The following is a 19,995-nucleotide window of genomic DNA, read 5'->3' on the forward strand; positions in this document are numbered from 1 at the left end:
CACCACAAACACATCCAATCTTCCCTCATTGCCGTGAGCTCCCATTCCCTTATATTTCCATTCAACACAGAAATTCCATTCACAACACAACACACACACTTCCCCTTTGTCGCAAATCCCCTTCCATTTCTACACAATCTCTTCTCGGCTTCATTCCATTCCATACACTCTCCCATTCGCAGAAACTGTCCATACACTCTCCCATTCGCAGAAACCATTCAACCTTAGCCGTTCCACCTTCATTTACAACATACTTGGAGCACCAACACCGAAGGCAACTCTTAAGGGATTTCGACATCAGTTTTGCTTCAAGGGTTCTTTCTCCTTAATTCTATGTTCATTCATGTTGTATATTTTTATATCAAACATTCTGTAAACATGAAGTGTAACTAATTTCTTTCTAGGGATTCGATGTAGCCTTGCAAGATTGCCATGTAGTTATTTCAGAATGCTCAGTTGATCCATCTATTTCTTGTTTCATTCTCTGATTTAATTGTGACTTTGTGTGTTGATTTTAATGTTTGATCACCATTTGATTTAACCACAGGTTGTTTAGCCAAGAGTAAAGCACACATCATGCATACTCTTGGTGGATATGTGAATGAATGAAGGGAATGCTTTGCAAACAACCTGCCGAGTGTTTCCTTTGGTTTTATGAAAGTTTCTTGTGCGTGTCATGTTCTTGATTAGGGACCAAAGTTGCACATCACACTTAGGTTCATGATTAGGAACATTTGATCAAGTCCACACATCATATGGTTGATCATATCTAAGTGAAACAAACCCAAGAAATAGGTAGATGGATGAGTATAATCTGATTCAATAAGCATGAACTTGGCTTAGCAATGGTGAAACCGAATCCCTAGCTTCATCTCCATTTGTGCTATCTCATTTTATTAGTTGTTGATTCATTTATTTGTGTCTACTTCATCTTCTTGTGCTTTCAAGTTACAACAACAAATCTGCCTAAGTTGATTAGTTTTATTTCTCTTATAGAGTTCTTGCAAAACAAGTAGTTGTATAGGTCCAATTAGTCCCTGTGGATTCGACACCCTTACTTGTGCCATTATACTAAACATATTCTAGCACGAAGAAGGAAAACATCAATCACGTGTTAATCCCTTGGTAATCCTACCAGCCCCTAACCATGACCCTCGAAAACGTGCGCTAGCCGAAACGTCTCTTCCACATTAATGCATTAAATCCGTCGCAACACGCAATTGTGCGTTCTCAAACCATGAAAACCTCAATTTTTCCCTCGAGATTCCCAAGATACCCATAATGATTATGGATTTCCAGGTCGATTTCGCCCTAAAATTTGAAAATCAACTGCTTTTGAAGATCAAACGTTTGACTTTCCTCTCGAAATGCCTATAAATACCTCAGTTTCCTTCATTTATATTTTACGTCTTCAAATAACTTGAAATTGGCATTTCTGCCTTTAACATCCCAGAAAGTCTCAAGCTTTCATCCAAGAAATCTTTCCAAGCTTTCTTCCCAGAAATCCTTCCAACCTCCCCACAATGGCTTCCAACACCTTTATTTCCAAACTTTTCGACGAATGTGCTAAGTGTCGGGACTTTATTGACCGGAGTGCCATAAAAAACCTGCGATTTAAAAGTGACTCAAGCGCCTCCCATCAGATCTTGGGACCACTCTTCAAAGACAACGTCCCGGCATCCATCACCAACCTCCTCAAGGATCACTGCCTGGCACCCATACGTCAAGGTTTTGGTTGGTCGAAGTGGGAATCAACTAAACCCCAAGGGGCTTGGCCTTTAACCACTGCGGCTTGGGTAGCGTGGGTCGAAAGGATGAAGAAGTTCTTCAGTAAAGAATGGAGGGTTTTTGGTATCTATGACGCTATCAGGCTCTCGACCATCGAGACTATTATGGATAAGGAGTTTCTTATGGAAGATCTAAGCTTTTGGTGCTCGGCCACCAATACCATGATTCTTCCGCTTGGCCCCATTGGTCCCACCATTCTTGACGTCTTAGCCATTCTCTGGACCTCTCATTCAGGTCTTCCGGTCGACGTTTCTCTCTCTCTCTCTGGGTGTCCATCCAATCTCGACCTCAAGATGCTCTTCGACGAACGTGATGTCGAATCACTGAGGAAGAAACACTAAGAGCCCATAAAAGAAGAAGTTCAGAAACTGCACAAGAACTTCTTCAACTACAACACCCTTATCCAGCATTTCGCTGGCCCAGGCAAAGAAAATTTTAGGAAGGGGGAACATGAAGCCTTCATTTTCTATTAATACAACAAATTCATTTTTTGTACCAAATTAAATAAGTGTTTGGTCGAGAACATGCCGGTTGCTGAGGCATTAGCCAATGGTCACGTCCTGGCACTTAGCTCGGCCGTCCTTGCCCAGCTTACCTGTTGTTTAGCCGAGGTAATGGTAAACAAGATTGACCCACAACAGACTGGCCGACTCTAGGTTCTTCAATTATGGCTGCAGGTCTATTTCGCCACCCTCAAGCCAGAAACCCCAAACTTCGTACCCACCAAAGTCTTGGGTCTTCAATTGGGCTCTAGACCCACTCATCCTTATTCGACCGAAGAAGTCTTCAAATACTTTTTCGGCCTAGAAGACCTCTGTGATGATGAATTTTTGATCTGTCGTCAACAAGAATACCCTCATCCTTCTATCAAACCCCATCCTCGGCATGGGATGAAGCCAAAGATGCTTTCATCCGAAAGAGCTGGGGGTCGTTTGTTTTGACTCGCGACCTTCCATTTGGCTATGACGCCAAACGGGCAAGCTGGGAAATCTACTAACCCCACTTCAACGCACGGTAACTTGGGTACCTTCAAGGCTGCCCGCTGCCCCTACTAACATCCCGTTCTCTCATGAGCTGAGGACGCCTTTCTGGTTCTTCGGAGAGAGAATGCAGGGAGGCCAAGCAAGAATTTCAAGAAAGGTGTAAGAAATTCCGTCTTCGATCGAACGTCCCTAAGACTCTCAATACTACCACCTTCGTCAACTGGTGAGCCGCGTATACTCAAGACTTTTTTGATGCGCCCGTCGAAAATGTTATCGAGAAAATATTCGATGACCGCCCGAAGAAAACTTCTGCCCCCACACCCACAGAAAAAAGCTCAAGGTATTTGTCTATCTACCTTCATTTTTCAAATACCTAACTTCAACTTTGCTGACCTGCTTTGGTTTCCTTAGGTGGTGGAGCGCTGAAAACGACAGACATAATTGTCACGACCGCGGTCAAGAAGAAGTCGGCCCCTTTTTCCAAGAAAATCAAAGCCGCCGCACATACCTTGCCGAGCAAACGGCCTCGCCAGGACACGGAGACGGCAGGTGAAGCTCCTCGACCCCCAAAACGCGTCAAGAAATTGGCAAAAAGAGAGAACGGGATATTCACGTTATCTCTAGTCAGACCACAGGAGCGACCGATCCTAGTGTCTCTTCTCCCGTTCCAGTTGTCCAAGCCTTGACAGAAAAACGGCCAACGCCAACCCACCAAACAGCCCAACCAATCCCTGAGGTCGTGGTTAGATTAACTGTCGCTTTATCTGCAGCTTTGGAGCCGACTGTTGAGCCAGTTTCCACCGCCAAGACAACTCCCAACAAACAACCAACGATCAATTTGGAAAAGGTATGATGATGTTGTTGGTAACCCCCTTCGTAATCAAATTCACAAATATTGACGACTTTTTATATTAAGATGACGAAAATGATGAAATCCCATTGACGAGCCGTCCTCGACCAACCAGAGCCCCTATTGTAAATCCCCCTCCTGTGGTTGAGGCGACTGATCAAGATAATCCTCTTGTAGCAGATCACAGGAAAAGGCCACTCGTTGAGCCCGAAGCGACGACGGAGACGCTGGTCCATCAGTAAGATCAAAACCTCAGCGTTCCTTCTTAAGAAGTTACTTCGGGTTTCGTAAGGCTCGATCCATTTCTCTGTTTAATTTTACTACAAAAAATTTGAGCCTAGAAAATATTAAATGTCAGGTGCCCGACCATTCGTTTCACCGACAGTTCTACGCACCGAAGGTTCGTTCTTTTCTTGGACATGCAGGATTCTATAGACGTTTTATCAAGGATTTCTTGAAAATTTCCACACCCATATGCCGACTTTTCCAAAAGGATGTGTCATTTGTGTTCGATGAAGCATATGAGAAGGCTTTCAATCACCTTAAGGAGATGCTAACTTTGGCCCCCATCATAGTTCCACCAAATTGGAGTCTTCCTTTTGAGCTCATGTGCGATGCCTCTGTTTATGCAATAGGAGCTGTTTTAGGCCAAATGAAGAACAAACAGCCACATGTCATCTATTATACATCCCGAACCTTGAATGACGCTCAATTGAACTACTCCACCACTGAAAAAGAACTTCTTGCTGTTATGTTTGCTTTAGATAAGTTCTGTTCTTATTTACTTGGCACTAAAGTTATTGTTTATTCTGACCATGCAGTGTTGAAGTACTTATTCACCAAGAAAGAGGCCAAACCAAGGCTAATTTGCTGGATGCTTCTCCTCTAAGAGTTTGATATCGAAATTCGAGACAAGAAAGGAAGTGAAAACGTGGTGGCTGACCACTTGAGCCGTTTGGTGCACAATGAGGAGTCACTACCTATCCAAGAGACGTTCCCAGATGAGCAATTGTTGACCATTGAGGTAAGTGAACCATGGTATGTTGATTTGGTGAATTATTTAGTGACTAAACAAGTTCCAAGCACCCTAAATAAGCACCAACGTGATAAACTCAAAAACGATGCACGGTTTTATGTGTGGGATGACCCATATTTATGGAAATATTGCTCTAATCAGATTCTTCGTAGGTGTGTGCATGATTCTGAGTTTAATTCAATTTTAACTTTCTGTCACACATATCCATGTGGGGGTCATTTTGGCACACAACGCACAGTCCTTAAGGTGTTAAAATGTGGATTTTATTGGCCTACTATCTTCAAGGATGCTACAACTTTTTGTATGTCTTGTGAACGTTGTCAAAGAACGGGCAATATAGGTGCAAAAGATCAAATGCCGCAGAATCCTATCTTTTCTGTTGAGATTTTTTATGTTTGGGGTATTGATTTCATGGATCTTTTTCCTTCATCTCATGGTTTTAATTATATTTTACTTGCGGTTGATTATGTATCAAAATGGGTGGAAGCAAAAGCCACCTGTACTAATGATTCCAAAGTGGTTGCAAATTTTGCCAAAACTAACATTTTTTCCAAATTTGGGATGCCGAGAGTTCTAATAAGTGATGGGGGTTCCCATTTTTGTAATCGAACCATTGAGGCGCTGCTCAAGAAGTATAACGTCATGCATAAGGTTTCAACACCTTATCATCCTCAAACAAGTGGGTAAGCCGAGGTTTCTAATCGAGAAATCAAGCAAATTTTGGAGAAAATAGCTGGGCCAACAAGAAAGGATTGGAGCTTGTGTTTGGATGATGCATTGTGGGCGTATCGTACGGCCTACAAAACACCAATTGGGATGTCCCCATTTCGGCTCATCTATAGGAAACCATGCCATCTTTCCGTGGAATTGGAACACAAAGCACAATGGGCGGTCAAAACATTGAATATGGACATAGATGCGGCTGGAATTCATAGAAAGCTTCAATTGAATGAGCTTGAGGAGATTAGAAACGAGGCTTATGAGAACGCTTGTATTTACAAGGAGAAAACAAAGGCATTCCATGACAAGATGATTCGTAGCAAGACATTCTCAATTGGGCAGAAAGTGTTACCTTTCAACTCTCGCCTTCGATTGTTTCCCGGTAAGTTACGTTCTAAATGGATTGGTCCTTTTGTTGTTACTAACGTTTTTCCTTATGGTGCAGTTCACATTCAAAGTTTAAAGACCAGACGAGAATTCAAAGTGAATAGACACTGTTTAAAGCCTTATTATGAGTATTTTGAGGAGCATGTCATAGAGGATGTACCCCTCTATGCCGTGGACCCTAATGGAGCTTAAAATGAGGTATCGTCATGTTGGAAGACGTTAAAGTAAGCGCTTCTTGGGAGGCAACCCATGCATGCAAATAAAGATAATCTAGGAATCTCCAACAATCCACAACCAGATTTGCGTTCCTTAACCCTACTCTTTATTGCTTTTACTTTGCCATAATTGTCATGTTTGTTAGTTGTTTGATTGTTTATGTGTGAGTCTCTGTTTGAAACATTGAGGATAATGTTTGGTTTAAGTGTGGGTGGGGGTAAACAAAGTGTTGTTCATGAATTTCGTTAGATTTTATCACCTATCACTTCTAAAGTTGTTACTCACTGTTTTTAAGTGTTTTTATTGTGTTTTGAAGGGTTTTAATGTGTTTTGAAAGGAAAATATGAAAATTTGAAGAAAAAATCGAAAAAGTTTTGAAAAAACCCAAAATGAGTCGTTTTTAGAGTTGTTTTTTATGTGTGTTTGTGTCTTAGGGTACCTTCTAACACAATGATGAGGATTTGGTTTTTAATTGCATGACTGTTAAAGAAAGTTACAAACATGGATGGAAGTTTGATTTGCTCTTTGGTTTATGCTTAGTTGTAGTTGTCGTTTACGAATTCACATGTAATCACAAAAGAAAAAAAATCAGTTTTTGTAACATGCTTGAAGGAAAGAACTCAAACTAATGCTACAACCCTGAGAGACTTGAGCCTAAACTTTATTTGGAGAGTTATTAATCTATGATTTCTTGTTTTCTAAAGTCGTTGCATGATCTCATTATTTCTTTGCTTGGTTGCTACTTAGAATGTGTTTTCATGATTATAGATCCAAATACTAGAACTCATGCCCGTTTCATTCAAAGCATAAAATTAAGTGCATAACATATAATAAGATGAAGTTGTTTAGTTAAACCAGAGCAAAAAAGCCTTACCCTTTGCATTTGTATTGTAGGTTTAATCCCTTTCAGCCTTATTTAGCCTATTTTCTTTGTTAGCCACAATATCCTTACCTACCTTAGAATAGGACTATCCATACCCTTGTTCTTAAAGGATAGTGAAGCATGACTTAGAGGGAATTCCTTTTGATCTACATTATGCAGAAAAACAAGTATGGGGGAAGATTTTTCATTGGAAATATGAAATTTAAAAAATAAATAAATAAATAAATAAAATAAAATAAAGTTGAGAAATAAGTGAGAATGAACACACAAGTATTGGTTGTTGAAGAAAGTGTCCAAAAGTTGAAATTTGGCCCAAAGTATTATGTAAATCTCCCATGGGTGTTCAAAGTTGATTTCTGCATTCAAAAGTGAATTCTAAGTGTTTATTTCATTACTTTGCTTACTATCGCTTTAAGAACCTTTGTTTATCCTTTACCTTTCTTTGTTAGCCAATACCTTAGCCCTGTTACAACCCTTAGACTTCTATCTTGATTGTTATGTGTTTCAATATGTGGAGTTTGAAATTGGTATGAGCATATGGAATCCCTAGTTCTCGCTTCTAAGTAGTGGCATTCCGTTCATGAGATCATATACATGTTGTATTAATAATTCCATAAAGTGTTTTCTTTGTTATAACATATGTGAGTGCTAGTCTACATGTTTACAGCAATCTTCTCACATATACCTAGTGTAGGGAGTGTAGTCAAAAAATCTGTGTGAAAATAGAGAGTATATCCGGTGAGGAATTGAGGGAATTCTCTAAGGCATGTTACTACATTCAAAATGTTGTTTCAATTGAAATGTTGTTTTAATTGATTAAATGCGAGCTAGTGAGTGGTGACCGTGGTTAAGTGTTTACTCAAGAGTACAGAGAGAAAAAATATGTGGGAGTGGTGATTTTTAATATGTCATGTTGCATTGAAAATCCCTGAGGCAAATGTTGAAAGGTCTAGATTGTGTTTTGTTTGTTTTGTTTTGCTCGAGGACTAGCAAAAGCTAAGTGTGGAGGAATTTGAAGGGAGCATATTTACGTGACTTTGTTAGCTTATTTCCTTATATTTAGTGAGTTAGTTTCTATTTATTATAGTGATTTAAGCTATTTTCATGTGTTTGTAGGTTCAATTGGCTAAAGTGGCAAGAAAAAGGCAATCTGGAGCATTTTAGAGCAGTTTTGGGCTTGGAATGGTTAGCACATGCATGGAGCAAGGTGGATGGACGAAATTGAAGTTCAAGAAGGGCTAAGAATATGCTAAAGAGATGGAAGAATTAATTTAAGACAAAGAAGATATGGATCTCAACAAAGAAAGAAGGAAACAAAAGCCAAGTTACCTTATTTTGTCCTAAACCTATCCTAATCCTTCACTACCTAAGTTCCAGCTGTTAGGGGGGTCCCTAATTAATTTAGGACACCTAAATATATGTTTCTAGAAGGCCTAATCCCATTCCTAAAGGGAGACACACCTTTTCCTTCTAGAAACCCTTTCCCTTGTCGTGCAAGCCTTTTCCCTTTCTCTCTAGGATCCTGCTGCATATCCCTTTCCTTTTTCTTCTTGGATTCTGACATTTATTTACCCTTTTTCCTTGAGGATTTGGAGAGAAAATCTTTCCCAAAATTAATTAATTAATGCTTTGCCTTTTCCTTTTATTTTCATATGTTTCTGCCGCACAAAGGGGACCATTCAGCCATCCATCATACATACAATTCTGCACCAGCCAATTTTCAAACACAAACACCTTGTGCCACAGCCTTGCAAGGAGAAAGGAGAGGAGACCCTTAGAGCCGTGCTTGCCATTCAAGTTTGGATTGTTGGAACGTTCTTAGGTGTATTCTAGCTTTTTTAATGTTTAATTTAAGTTATCTTTGTTTGATTGTGAACATAAGGAACTAAACTCATCTTGGCTAGAGGAGAATTCAAAGCCATGAACATATATGTAATATGAATTGACTTCATCCAATTATTATTTCGTAAAACATGAATGCAATTTACTTAACTGCTTGATTGATAACTTATTCTTGTATGTTGATTAAGGATGCATACTTAGTTTGCATGCATGAATTTGATGCTAAATATAAGGGATTTTTACCTAATCGTTATGAACTTATATTTACAAGTAGTGGAGGTCGCTAGTCATGATCGTGTTAAGTGAATTCTTGGTAGGAGTATCATGTTTTTCATAGTTACGAATGTCATGTCAATGCTTATGATTTTCATAGAAATTAATGATCTTTGATATGTATCTCTATTATGTTGTTCATATAAGGAACTTGATAAGAATAATTTGATTGCGTCGTTGAGTCCAATTTAATGAAATTAGGAAATTTGAGAGTTAATTTGTGCAGTTCACAATTAATTTGGGGCATTGTCATTCATGGTTTATTGGAATAATAATTGGAAATCGATTTATATGCATATGTGTCATGGGTGGAGAAGAACCCTCTAGCTAGCCTATCATCCATCAATTCACCCAAATTCGTATCAATTTACTTAGTTTCTGCAACTTGTTTTTTAAAGTTTTAAATTCGTCAAAACCCAATCCCCCTTTAATGTTTTGTGTTTACTTAGTTAGAACCTGTTTAATTTTGTTTCTTTTAGTGTTTTGAGTCAAAGATAAGTTAGAATTCGTCCAAAATCATTCTTAGTTTCTGTTTTGAGTCAGTTTGCTTGTTTTGTGCTGTTTTGAGCCATTAGAGCTTGTTTTGAGTCATTAAAGTCTAGTTTTCTGTTTTTTAGTCTAGTTTAGTGTAATTGAGTCTAATTTGAGTAGATTAGCAATCCCTCCTAATCCCCAGCCTAGAACGCTCCCTACTTATCCATACTAAAATTGTCAAAAAAAGGGTTTAATTTGTGTGCTATTATATATCACATCACTACACATGTATTCCAGTACAAACATCAGTTGAATATTAGAGTACGCAACAAACAAACTAACTAACTGAACATAAAACTTTATTAAATGGAATTGCGAAGAACGCTACATGAACCAAAAAAATTACATCTTGACTGACTTGATTGAAAATAACTAATACAAGCACTACTATATCTAGTGAAAACTAAAGCAAAACCCTAATCCTTAATGGGTAAGAAACTCCAATATCCTTGACCCACAAGAAAACCATAAACAATAATAAAATAATAACTAATTTTCCAACACCCCTGTCAAACTTATGGCGGTACACGTCATGAGTTTGCCAACAAACAGATGCGGATGCAAGCTCCGTTAGGCGAACATGACAAGGCAAGCTCCGTTAGGCGGACATGACAAGGCAAGTTCCGTTAGGCGGACACGACAAGACAAGTTCTGTTAGGCGAACAAAGCAAGACAATCGAGCAATGAGCACTTCAAACGAACAATTCAAGTAAGCAATTCGAGCGAACAATTCAAGCAAGCGAACAATCAATACCAACAAACTAGAAAGCAATTTCCAATCAACCAATCATCACTCAACAGTAGATTCCAACGATAATTCAACATAGGAGCATAAATAAAAAGCATATGAACGTTCTCCGTCACTAAACGAACGGATTCCCATACCCCATCAGCAACAACAAACATTAGGCACTCCAATTTATTAACATGCACAAAACGTCACTCAAGCGATTACCAGTCCAAGCACTCAAATGATCGTCGTGGTAGGTAAGAACAATAGACTTTCAAATACAAGAGTGTAGGTTTCAACTAACAAATACAGACTCGGCCCAACATGGTAGGCCTGTGTGGGCCTCATGTCAAAACCAACCATCATTTTTTCTTACTTTTGCCCTTTATTCTGGGGACTTCCTTCAACCACGGGGCAAATGGTGTAGGTCATTGATCAAGTGGTCTGGAGGTGTGATGCGAGTACAAGACTGCAGCAAAGTGCAAGGCGAAGATGAACTCGATCCGAGTTTGTGGTTCTTGTGTATGGGCTTCGTCAGACAAGTGATGGGTTCATGGATGTCGAGTAACAGCGGTGGTTGATGTATAAGACAATGAATGCTGGTGGTTCGAGAAGATGGTGGCGCGATGGTTCAAGCAAGCGAGGTTCGAGACGAGATGATGCAGGTGGGATGATTCGGTCAAGTAAACGAGGTAACGGCAGTTCAAAACCATGGGATCATACAGCAGTAAACAACGGATTAAGGCTCCGATAGCTTGGTGCAACAACGAGTTCAATTTTTGTGTTTTATTTTCTTTTTTTTTTCAACGACAAAACCCTAATCTAGGTACAAGGACAAGACAAACTATAACCAAACTGATATCCAGCGACTGAAAAACAAATTGATACCACCAAGAACAGATCAACCCCTTAGGATCGAATTTGCTCTGATACCAAGTTGAATATCAGAGTACGCAACAAACAAACGAACTAACTGAATATAAAATTTTATTAAATGGAATTACCAAGAAGGCTACATGAACCGAAGAGACTACATCTCGACTAACTTGATTGAAAATAACTAATATAAACACTACTATATATAGTGAAAACTAAAGCAAAACCCTAATCCTTAATGGGCAGGAAACCCTAATATCTTTGGCCCACAAGAAAACCATAAACAATAATAAAATAATAACTACTTTTCCAACAACATCAACGTCATACGTACTCCATGCCACTTAATTTGTGTTATTCACATGTTAGACTTGAAAATTAGAATTTTATATTCAAATTCTATACATTTTCCCTCATGGTGCAAGGGGAAAAAGGTAATTTTGAGCTATTCTATAATAAAAACTTGTAATGGTTGAAATCAAGTCAATTTTGTTTCCACCATGAGTTATGCTTAATAGCAAAAAATACAAAACATCTTGCTTTGACATAGGTTATGGTGGTATTTTGGATGAAATTAAGTTTGGTTAATTAGGAGGTTGTCAAGTTAATTAGAATGATTAAGAACTAGTTTGGTATTGCTGTGCATTATAAAAAAGTTGTTTCGGCTGTGCAAAGCATGAGAAGGAGCATTGGTATAAAAAACACAAAATATTCTTATGATATATGTACCTAAAGAGTACACAAATTAACATCACAGACAACTAGAGTTGTCAATGATTTTGACAATTAATCTTAGACATGGCTCTTGATGGAAGAGCTATAGTTGTCTTGATCATCATAGTATTTGGACCACAGCATAGCTCCTCCATACTTGGAAGAACCCTTGATTGCAGGAAGCACTTTAGAAGTGAGATCATCCACATGAATGAATCCACTCGCAGCAGCTATAGGAGCAGCTGGTAGTCCTAGGAAGATCTTGTCGCCGGAATATCAGAAATCCACTGCTACCATGCATTTTCAAGGCTGCTCAGATCCCCCGACGAGTATTGGCATGGAGGGTTGTTGTAGAATTGCACCCAAACATTGTCGAAAAGGCCCGTCTTTAGGGCACCTCCAACCCAAGCATCAGGGAAAGAACACTGAGGAGCTGCAGTTAAGTAAACTTTCTTCCCTTGTTTACTATAAGCAGAGAGGAACCTTGCCAGGTCATCCCAATGTAGGGGTGTTCCTCCCTCGATATCAAAATCAATTCCATCCAAAACAGCGTCACCGAGCGGGGGCGCGATGAAGATATTCCCCCCAAGAAATTGTTCCACAAATAAGTTGTTACCTGCCTAGCATCCTCTTTAGATGAAAGGCAGTAGCTCCCTGCTCCTCCTCCGATGGAAAGAATGACCTTGAGACCTTTCACTTGGCATGATTTAATGTCGGAGCTCAAACCGGTGCAGCGATTCGTGTATGGATCACAGTGTCCGGCCAGGTTGATCATGGGGGTCTGGCCATTGCCAAGAGTTGGAAGGAAAGCTAAGGTGACATATTCATAGTTGCCTGTGGCACAAGTCTCCTCCAAAGTACCCTCATTCCCGTTTTGTCCCCAGTAGATAGCAATGCTCGCAGCTTCAGCTCCGAATTGTAGAGCTAGGGTTATTGAAATGAGGAATGCTAGTGAAATTCCTAACTTTGGTGCCATAATCTGCACTAGAATTTGCTTAATATTTTTTTGTTAATCACTACTTTCTTGGTGTAGTGTTTGGATTAACATGTCATTCCTTCAAATTTATAGGAGGAATTTGATCCCATTCGATGGAAACACCCTGTGCTTTTGTGGAACACTACTGCGTAACTGACAAGTCACTAACTTCCCGCCTGATTGCCTTTTGCATCAGATTACCAATGGCCGTCGATTGACGCACACGGCACATCAGATCGCATCCCCACATATCTTATAATTGAGGCCCTTATCCGATTAGTGGCCCACGGCCTAGCCCTTGTTCGATTTGCCTTGGCGGAGGGTCGACTCCACACCATATGTCTTTCTTTTTGTCAACTGTGTAACAAGTTGTCATTTAATACTATAGCCTAGTAGTATTTTTTTTCATTTATACGTGAGAGATTTTAGGTTCGATGATCACTAAAAGCGAATTTGAACCACATCATTACTAACCCATTATGAGGCTAATCTCATCATTGTCCCCCATATTATAGAAAATATTGTTTGTTAAAAAAATACAAAAACACTGTAAAACAAGTTTGCCTGTATACGAACAAACACGCATAAACAATTGATTCTAGCACAAATTATTATGTTGATAGCAGTTGGTTTACCCAAACGGCTACTTAATTAGAAATCGAAATGAATTTCCACATGCACGAATATAGTCGTGTATTTAGGTCCCTTGTTCTGTACCCGTGAATATTTTTTTTTATAAGAAGTGGCATAAAATTCATTATATAAGCCAACAATAGGCTTCTCAGTACATTCCAATGAGATATGCTTCTCAATTAAATAATCAGGTATTACAATAGAAGATTCATCCAATCAAGTACAATAAAGAAAAGAATCCAAACTGAATATTTCTCTACTCCTTATTGTTTCCACATTTCACCTCAATTTTTATTTAATAGTTCGAACTACTATATACCACATATTACTAAATTCATGACTGCAAAGTTGCAGATGCCAATTAATAAAATTTTACAAAATTCTACAAGAAAACATAATAGTAAACTGAGTTTGCATAATTGGAGCATGCATTCAAACTTCAAATTCCAAAATTCCTGGAGTAAAAAAATCCAGAATTCCCACTAAAAATATGTCCAAAATTAGATAAATATATGTCAATTTCTTTTCTAATTTTGTACAAGCCTTTTATGTATGTATAGTTGGATGTGACAAATAGCATGCGACTTGCAATGAGATTGTGGTCCGCTTTAGCCGTTGATTCGTCTTAAGCTGTCATTTTCAATAATTTGAATTTTTTGTATTTTAATTGAAAATAAATATATATATATATATATATGTATGTAAATATAAATTATATTGGTATTGGATTGACACAAAGGGGCAATTAGCGTTGACAAGACCCCTTCCTCCCATAATTAGACATTTTCTGTGTGCCTGCCTGCCTGCTGTCCATTGCTAGCCACTAATTCTTTTTATATTAATAATTAACCAATTAACTATTGGATTAGTTTATTCATACTAGCATTTACCTACACTTTGTGTGTATAAACACATTTTTTTAGAAAATGATAAGGAGAGAGAGAGAACGTGCGGGGAGTGGAAGTTTTTTACATCTTAGCCTTGACTCCATCGTAGCACGATATTGTCCGCTTTGGGCCCCGACCACGCCCTCACGGTTTTGTTATGGGAACTCACACAAGAACTTCCCAGTGGACCACTCATCATGGGATTGCTCTCACACGAACTCACTTTATTTCGGAGTTCCAATGGAACCCGAAGCCAGTGAGCTCCCAAAATGCCTCGTGCTAGGTAGAGATAGGAATATACATATAAGGCTTACAAGATCCACTCCCCTGGACGATGTGGGATGTTACATGAGGTTTCAATAAAAAAAGTAAATTTTGGACATGTGATATTACATTATTGCCCATCATTTTTATTTTATTTTTGTGTGATAAAAGGCTAATTTATCTTTTCACCATTTTTTGGTTGACAAAGAGAATTTCATTAATTAGTAGATATTATATTAATTTATTATACAAATTGAGGCGTTCCACTTCTAGAGCACTAATGGCGCGTTTACGTAACCGTAATAAAAATAGGAGGAATTGAATTGATGATGAATTAAATTGAGGAAAAGTTGGAACGAGGAGAAGTCATAATCGGATTCCTGTTAAAAATGTTTACTTAAATGTTCTGGAATCGGAATAGAAATGATACTAATTCCATAAAACTGTTTACTAATTTGGCAGAATCGGAATATAAACCAATATGATTACTAAAATACCCTTGTCCCAAATCAAATATTTATATATTTTTTTAATAAAATTTGATATAATATATAATAGTAAGAAGAAAATTAAATTGCTTTTTTATTTCATAGACACACTAAAATGCTTTTGTTTTTGTTTTTTTTTTTTTTTTTTTTTTTATAAATTTAAGTATTTACTTTAATATTTAAATTTTCTTGCTCAAATTGTAGTTTCTTCTCTTCGGCATATGGATGGAGTTGTGCATAATGTGAATGAGGGCATAATAGGAAGAAAAAATGCATTCCTGATTCCTTCACCCTTCTGGAATTCAAATACCTCATCTATCAAGGGAATCTCACTCCTCCAATTTTAGGAATTGCATTCCTTATTTCGGGTGGGGTCCACCACACTATTGATTCCTCAGCATTTAGTAAACACCGGAGTAATCCGTAATCGAAATTTAATTTTGTATTTTTATTCCCATCATCCTTACATAAATGCGTTATAAGTTTTTGATTTACTGGTAGTTTGTGGTGGCCCACAAAACCTCAACACACAAAAAAGGGTCATGTGATGTGATGTGATTGCATCAAAGAGATGAAGATATTTTTTTAGTATGTCAAAAAGACGACTCCATGTATTCAGTGTTATAAACCAGTTGTTGGATATTTAAGAAAGAAAATTTTTAGAGCATGGTTGATACTTTACTTGAATTTAACTTTTTAAATTCAAAAACAATTTTCAAGTTTTAGGCTTTAAAAACTTGTTTGGTATGACTATTTTTAAAAATTGAACTCAAAACTAACTAAAAATATAGGGAATTATTATTGGCACTCCAAAAATCTCATTCTACACTCCAAACTTTCTATATTTTGAAAGAAAAATACACTTGTAGAATTTAATTTTTGAAATGTCAATAACACTTTCCAAAACATAATCTGTTATCTAAAAACATAACAAACGAGTTTTTAGAGTTTTTAAACTTAACTCACTCCTTTCTTTTCTCTCCCTCATCCCATCTCACTCCAATTCTCTCTCTTTTCTTCTTTCTCTCTCCTCTTTTATTTTACATTTTTCATTTATTCTCTAATCTACTATCTTCATTCTCTCGATTATTTCTCTTACTCATCTTCCTCTTCAATCATCTCTTACTTTCTTTTCTCCTCTCTCCTCTTTCTCCCTCTCATGAGATCCCCTCTATTTAGATCTCTTTGTCTAGTTTAAGTCGTAAGATCTAAAATTTTTAAATCGCAAACCAATCAAGTTTTTGAGTCTTAAAGAAAATTGTTTTCAACAAATGTTCTCAAGAAATGTTTTGAGAAATAATAAAAAATTTCAAATAGAATACCAAACAGGCCCTTAACAACTTGTATTATGCTATTTGGTGTATTGGACTGGGATTTTGGCACACTGAAAATTTTCTTCAAAGATAGATAATAAGAAAAAAAATTAGGTACCTGAATATCCTAATAACGTTGCAAATAGGTTTTCAAAGAGGAGATCTTACCGTCCTAGGTTAAGATGTTTGTTCTTCAATGTTAGAATTAGTATTAATCCTATCATGGGAAGAAGATTAATAAATATAAGAAAGAGCATTAATAAAGTGGCGTTCATTTCGAATCAAAATAACATTCAAGTGAGCGAATTTGTTCTCTAAAATATAAGAGAGCTGATAGACCTATCTCGTTATCTTATTTTCCCACCTACATTATATTTACATTCATTATAAAAAGTTAAAAAATTAAAATGTTACTTCCCCACTCATTATTATTCCTAAAATAACCCTTTATATATATATATATATATATATATATATATATATTTTTTTTTTTTTTTTTTTTTTTTCAACTCAACTATCTATGCTGCACTTTCACCGTTTCATACAAATCTTCAATTGCACGATGACTAATTTCATAGAAAAGTATCCCAGATGACTAATTTCATAAGATGGTCAGTTACCTTTGGATCTTTAAAGTTGGCAGCAAACTCATAGTGAGCAGTGGGAATTTTAATAGTTTCGGGAGATTGTGAAGGAATCTCCGTAGGTCCCATGAACACACTGATGGCATAGGAGCATTATAATAAGGATTAAATAGAATGATGATGGGAATGAATTGGAAGTCCGATGAGACCTGTGACTGAGGGAGACTCTCTGATTGAGTACTTTAGTAAAATGAAGCGCATCCCTTCAAACGGTTCAGGCTTTAAAGACACTGCATACACATACAAATAATCTCGTCTTAGACCCAACATTCGAGCACTTCTTTATTGTCCAAGTAAACCCAAAAATAAAAAGCCATTCCATTCGATATCTGAAATCGGGCTGTGTAACATGAGACACAAAAGTGATAGTTACAAGACCTAATACATTTGAATTTCTCCGAGAATTAAAACTTTCATCAATTGCATGTAAAATAAAAACCCAGAAAGGCAAATGTTTAAATCCTAACAAATTGCAAACAAGAAATTGTTCTTTTACCTCTTTGATGGAAACATAATCCTTTGCTTCTTCCATAAAAACGTCATCTTCTAAGTTCACTCTTTTTGCTTTCTCTGAATGAAAAGAGATGAGAAGGATGAGAGATGAGAATGATGAGTTAGGGTTCAAGGAAGACAAATAGTCTTAAAAGTTATCAAACTCAAACTTTTCTTTTTTATTTTTTATAAAAAAATAATAATGCAAAAGAGGGTAACTAAGGTTCTTATTAGTCATTTTACAAATGGACAAATTTGTAATTAAAAAAGTCATTAAAAGGTGGGTGGGAAGATAAGACATTAGGGTGGGAATAACAGCTTTCAAATATAATCATCTAAACCAAATATGGTTTGGTCAATTAAATTGTGCTTATAAATATCTTGTTTTAGATAAACATGACATGAAAAGGATGATAATCAAGGCTAAAATATTCCATTTAATTTACTTCTTATTTTAGTATGAATGAGACTTGCACTAATTTCTTTTTTTAGCGTGAATGAGACTTGCACTTGAATGAGATGCTAGGAAATTTTTACCCTTCGTTCGTCACACGATAGGTAACTTAATCAATAAGAAAAAAAGAGAAGATGGATGGGTGGTACAGAGGAAGTAATAATTTGGAATATGTTTATACTTGTCACATCAGACCATCATGTCATGTTCAAGTATGACGACTTGATATGTTTGCATAAATTTTTTTTTTATATTATTTATTATTCACTTAATTTTATGTGTGGACTTATAATTTACATTTTAGCCTAACTTGGCATTCTTTTAGTCAAACAAATCTTCATCGCTATGTTTTTCTTTTGCCAGACGAAAAAAAAAAAAAAAACTAACACATCTTCCATCACAAAAAATTCTTCATAAAATCTTGGTACTTCATATGTTTCAATCGTTAAATTTGATTTTTTATATTTTAAAATAAAAATCCAATGGTTATTTTTTTTTTTAAATAAACGATATTATCTACATTAAAAACAAACAATATTATTTACACTAAAGAAGAAGATGGGTTTAGTCTCACAATGTGTAAGCAATAATGTAGTTCAAACTTGTCTTTAATGTAAATCGAACTTAACATCTCTCACTTACAAGTGAAGAGAAATACTACTAAACCGTAGTTTTAAGTGGTCTTATTCCAACGGTTAAACATATGAAATATTAGGTACGGAAAAAAAAAAAAATAGACACAATACAATGTCTCACTCTCAGAGGTGGCCCTTGAGTTCAGTTGCTTTTGGTTTAATATAGTATTTAATTTTCAACACAGTGTGTTGTTTCACAATTCTTTTGTTGCTTACATTACTGATGAGAGGTGTAAGCATTGACAGGTGTTTATATTCGCTGCCAATTGCCCGATTTAACATGTCCTCTTTGCTCTACTAGTCACACGCGCCCGCACCCAGGGCAGTCCGGCACCCCCGGAGGTATCAAATTCATTATATAAAGAGATATCCTTCTCAGTACATTAAATAAGCCAACAAAGAGATATCCTTCTCAATTAAATAATCACGTATTACATTAGAAGATTCATCCAATCAAGTACAATAAAGAAAATAATCCAAACTGAATGTTTCTCTACTCTGTGTTGTTTCCACATTTCACCTTATTTTTTATTTAATAGTTCGAACTACACAGTAAGTACGATTCCACCAAGGCACACTTGGTAGCTATAGTTTCCATCTGTTTTGTAAATAGAAAATAAACGGTCACAATAGGATCGAAAAAAATAACTATTTTGTTCTCAACTGGCAATCTTTTTTTAACAAGAAACAATACAGTGGTAATAAATTAATCATCACAAACAAATACAATGGTGCCATAAAGTACATTACTCCGATAACCAATAAATTAATTTGAAGTGAACTTGCACAATCAAATAAACAAGAGTAAACCTCTAAACGGCTACAACAATATATAGTATATACCACATATTACCAAACTCATGACTTGCAAAGTTGCAGATGCCAATTAATAAAATTTTACAAAATTCTACAAGAAAACATAATAGTAAACTGAGTTTGCATAATTGGAGCACGCATTCAAATTTCAAATTCCAGAATTCCTGGAGTAAAAAAATCCAGAATTCCCTCTAAAAATATGTCCAAAATTAGATAAATATATGTCAATTTCTTTTCTAATTTTGTACAAGCCTTTTCTGTATTTATATTTGGATGTGACAAATAGCATGCGACATGCAATGAGATTGTGGTCTGCCTTAGCCGTTGATTCATCTTATGCTGTCATTTTCAATAATTTGAATTTTTTGTATTTTAATTGAAAAATAAAAATAAAAGTATATAATCCATTACGTGTCGGCTTTTTAGCCAAAATGGTCCTTAAGATTTGTATAAAGAAGTGGTCATGAGATTGTTCACCATCCATCATTTTGGTCATTTCGTTAAAACTTCCGTTAAGTGTTCCAGAGCTCTTGGGCGGAAGTTTGGGCAATTTTCAAAACT

The 19,995-nt window shown here is 36.6% G+C and overlaps 1 protein-coding gene and 2 pseudogenes across 1 annotated transcript in view; 2 read left to right on the top strand and 1 right to left on the bottom strand.

Moving 5' to 3' along the window:
• LOC148695798 (uncharacterized) overlaps positions 1-19,995 on the top strand; it is an 85,653-nt gene that overhangs the window by 11,484 nt on the left and 54,174 nt on the right. The window lies entirely within an intron of this gene.
• On the top strand, positions 5,219-5,956 carry LOC148695799 (uncharacterized; annotated as a pseudogene).
• LOC137733315 (hevamine-A-like) lies at positions 11,911-12,808 on the bottom strand (annotated as a pseudogene).

Source organism: Pyrus communis, chromosome 7, assembly GCF_041283825.1.
Source record: "Pyrus communis isolate YQ-2024b chromosome 7, ASM4128382v1, whole genome shotgun sequence".
Taxonomy (NCBI): domain Eukaryota; kingdom Viridiplantae; phylum Streptophyta; class Magnoliopsida; order Rosales; family Rosaceae; genus Pyrus; species Pyrus communis.